This window comes from Neomonachus schauinslandi, chromosome 8 (genome assembly GCF_002201575.2).
Source record: "Neomonachus schauinslandi chromosome 8, ASM220157v2, whole genome shotgun sequence".
In the NCBI taxonomy this organism is placed as follows: Eukaryota; Metazoa; Chordata; class Mammalia; order Carnivora; family Phocidae; genus Neomonachus; species Neomonachus schauinslandi.
Genome location: NC_058410.1, coordinates 134,411,232 through 134,415,738, shown reverse-complemented (window position 1 = coordinate 134,415,738; position 4,507 = coordinate 134,411,232). Strand labels below are relative to the sequence as shown.

General features: G+C 45.5%; 1 pseudogene; it reads right to left on the bottom strand.

The window, feature by feature from the left end:
* Window positions 1-1,087: 1,087 nt before the first annotated feature.
* On the bottom strand, window positions 1,088-2,469 carry LOC110586938 (annotated as a pseudogene).
* Between the last annotated feature and the right edge of the window lie 2,038 nt (window positions 2,470-4,507).

Genomic DNA, 4,507 nt, shown 5'->3' with positions numbered 1-4,507 from the left:
GTTAAGGACTAGCAGTGAGCACTCAAACTAAATTCAAGAAACCAGTGTAAATATGGTTAACATTCTAGGAGAAACTACATATTATTAAAAAGTAATCATTTAAAAGGAATAGAAATCCTGACAATTTGGAGTCTCTAACCATCCCAAGAAGTGGATGCAATCAGTGGCTGGGGACAAATTTTTTGTATATTCAGAGCATATTTCACACCGTTTTGCAAGGTTAGAAAGAGGAATGATAACACACCTTATTTTGTAGAGTGCTGTGTATATACTATGCCATTTTGTTCTCACATAGCCCTGGCAGAGCTGAGAAAATTAATAATAATAATAAGGCAGGCAAGCACACATTTCTCACCTACACAGTTGGAAAATGAGGCCAGGAGAGCTTGAATGGATCACCCCATGTTTAACTCCTAGTAAGTAGCAAGCTCTTGTCTTCAAGTTCAGAGGGCTATTCCAAGCCAAAGTTGTCCTTACCCAGGAAGAAAGATGGAGGCAACTTAGCACAAGATCTTTTAAAGATACACTCAAACGAAGATGTCTAAGAGAAAATGTCTTCCTTAGGAAACAAAGGGACAATAGAATGGATTTAGCAGAACCGGATGTATGTTGTCCATGACCTCTGTGGACATTTGCCCGAATCTCCACCTGCACATGTATGGGTCAATGGGGCTAAGGTCATTGGGGAATGTGTGTTTTTGTGGTGTATGCGGCAGTGTCTCACGGTTCGGGGGGATAAAAAGATAAGAAAGCAAATAGAACAGGATGGACAAAGAATGGAATGATCAAGCTTAATGGGGGCTCTAACTGGATCCATTTTGCCGTGGTTCCCCCCACCCCCAGGCCCTCAACAATCACATGAGACTTCAGGAATGCACCACACAGAATCAATTAGTTCAAAGATATGCCACATGGAACTGATTTGTTAAATATCGCCCCTCCGTTACCCTCAGCCTCCAGCATACTCCCTTAGAGTAGTACAGTCAGGGAAGGCTTAACGATTGGGAGGAATCCCCCACACTTTTCCAGGACAGAATTCTGGCTAGTCCCAAAAAGAGTTCTTCTTTTAAGGATTTTGGGGGAAACTTTAGACACTGAAATTTTTATTAGTATTGGTGATGTTTGGAGCAAATTCAGCTCCAGGAGCTGCATAGTTGAACACAGGAGGGGTTCCACCAATTGCCCCAATTCCTTCCATTATAGCAACTTGGCCAAAGCATTCAGTTGTTGGTGGATTCGATCCCAAGGTTCCATCTGGCATCATAGTGGCAGGTCCTGGAGGACCTGGGGTACCAACTGGCACTGGAGTGTGGGGCATGACACCTCTTTTGTTGATGCCCATAGCACCTCCCATAGCCATCCGGCCCACCCATCTCCTGTTCTCTTGCATCAGGGCATGTTCCCTTGAATCCTTCCTACTGTCGCCGCATCTCTTCCTCATGCACCTGCGCTCCACCTCCTGCCTGAGTTCCAGTTGCTTTCCTTCCTGCACTTCTTGGTTGTGCAACTAACTCTTCCATCCTCCAGAGTTCTTCTCGATGCCTCATCAAATCCTGTCTCATTAGCACGCCTTGGTGCTCATGGCGAGCAGCCTCCATCTCCATCTCCAGCTTCTCACCAGCTTCCTTGATATTGCGTTCCACTTGGTCCTGCTGCTTCCATCTCAGTGAGTGTCTTCCAGGGCATGGCATACTCGTACTCAAAGGAGCCAGGCTGCACAAATCTGGGTGGCTGCTCTCACTTCTTGTGAAATTGCTGGTTCTTTATAACCAGCTTCTCTGGAAGTCCTCTTCGTCATCCACCTGGTCCTTGGGCTCCACAGTCACAGGCTGAGGAAATGTGGTTAGCAAGAAGGAAGCTTCACTGGACCTGTCCAGAGCCTTCCAAGCCACTGGCTTCCCTGAGAATTCAACAACGCCTTTTCCTGAGTGCCTTCCTTGATCAGCCACAATGACTTCAACCTGCCCATTCCACCTGGCCAAACACAGAAAAGGCTTCCTGCAGCAGTTCGTTGGAAACATACTGAGGAAGGTTTCGGTCAGTAAGGGATGCACTATGGCAGGCAAAGCGCACGAGCAGCTGCTTTCCACGGAGGGCCATGTTGTCCAGCCCTGCTTTAGCAATCTCCGCTAGGGTTCGTGTTTCCAAGCGGATAAAGCCAAAGCCCTATCCTGTGAATGAAGACTTTGCCTGCCTTCCCTTCTGCCTCAAATAGTTTCCTCATCTCCTCAGTGATGTCAGGAGGAAGATTGCCTACAAAGGGCCAGCTACGTTGGGTGAAGGCTTCTCTCCTGGTTTCCTAAAATTCTTCAGGTCAATAGTCAAGTCTTCATTTGGGCTGCTGGCTTGTTGCCCACTTGCAAGTATTGGTGGTCGTGGTGGCTGCTGGTGATGCTGCTGGTGATGTTGATGATGCTTCGTTGGAATATGGTTTTGCTTCTCCAAGTTAAGGGTTTTATTGCTCTGCATCTCTGCACCCCTCTACAGATTGTTCTGCCCTCAGAGTAACAGCAACACTACACAGCCTCTACCGCCCCAAGACTGATTACTAGAAAATTTTTAAATGACATGTATGGCTTGCATTGGTTTTCACATCATGTTTCAATGGAACAGTGGGGCTCTAGACTGATATAGACTGATAGAACATCTACATGGGGATCAGATTTTCAGATAATGCTACAGATGTGCCATTGGGGTGTCTACAAAGCCCAGGGAAGTTCTAACTGGGCATGCTACCAAAACAGTGAGTTATTTCCATTTAAAATTAGGGGAGGGACACATGGATGGTGCAGTTGGTTAAGTGTCTGACTCTTGGTTTCAGCTCAGGTCTGATCTCAGGGTCGTGGGATTGAGGCTCTGCACTCAGCTCAGAGTCTGCTTGAGTTTCTCTCTCCCTCATCCTCTGCCCTTCCCCCCTGTGCTCTCTCTCTCTCTCACTGAAATAAATAAATAAATCTTTTAAAAAATAAAATTAGGAGAAAATCTCAGCAATAGGAATCAGTGAATCCAAGTCAGGTATCATTGAGTAGGGTACTTTGGGTTTGTATTTTTAAGATCTTTCTCTACATGGTATGTTCTTTTCCACTACGGTGTTTTGAATTTTAGAAACTATAAAGCAGAATCAAATTTCTACAGTTTGTGGAATAGACTCTACCTACAAGTTAAAGGGCAGGTGATGGATGGGTATTTAAGAGAGGTTCCTGGACATGGTGGTACATACACCGAATCTGGAAGGACGGAGAGTTTTTGACAAATAGGAGAACAAGGCTCTCAGCCCAGATAGTGTCCTGGGCAGGAGACACAGACCAAGCACTACAGCAGGTGGCTGAGAACCCAAACATGCCTGTCTTACTGCCACTCACAGGGATCACTGTTTAACTTCTTTGAGCCTTGGTTTCCTCGTCTGTAAAGCAAAGCTAATAATGCCAACCTCAGTGTGTTGTTGCGAGGAAGAAATGTGATACTTTCTATAAAGTGCTCAGCACAACAAAAGCACACTCCACAGAGTGATGGTGATGATGATGATGATGATGATGATGATGATTGCTAATGGAAACTAAAACTGTTTCAGTAAGAGAGAACCAAAACTTTATATAGGGAGTTTGGGAAACCACTCAGAGGAGTTAAGAAAAATGAAGTGCACAGGGTGGATTGAAGAGAAGAACCAGACCCTGAGAGGTCAGTTGCAAGGCTGATGTGAACCAGGTGAGAGGTGGTGTATTCCTTTTCCTGGAGCTGCTGTAACAAATTACCACAAACTCGGTGGCTTAAGACAACAGTAACACACTGTCTCAAGGTACTGCCGACTAGAGGTCTGAAATCAAGGTGTCAGCGGGGCCATACACTGTTCCGAGGCTTTCAGGGAGGATCTGGTCCTTGTCTCTTTCAGCTTCTGGTGGCTTGGCTTGCTCTGGCTTGGGGCTACATCACTCCAAATGTCAAGGCCAGCATCTTCAAATCTCTGTGTTTTCTTTTCATCATCTCCTCTTGTGACATCTGTCAAATCTCCTTCCCTTTGATAGGGGTAGATGTGATTGCACTTAGACCCACCCAGATAATCCAACAAAAGCTCCCAGTCTCAAGATCTTCACCTTAATTACATCCTTTGCCATTCACAGGTCTGCTTTTTAAAGTAAGCTATTTATCACAGGCTTCATATCTTTGGGGGACAGTTTTCACCCCACCACAGGTGGTAAGGACCTAGAGAGAGATTTTCTAACACTCCTGGAGCTCCTGATCATTGGGATATTAACCCCTGGTGTGCTGGGTCCCAGGTGAATGACCAAGGACTGGCCTGGGGTGGGGGAAGCACTCACCAGTAGCTATTTGCCAGGTGGGATGGCTTTACCAATACAAGTTAGCAGAATGTTAAGCCTGAGTGGGGGATAGAAAAGGAAAATGTTCACCTTTAGCCCAGAAGACTGACCTACAGCCTGCATAATTCCAATAAGTATCAAATACATGCTGGTTGCTACATTCTTTTTTTTTTAATTTTTAAATTTTTTTT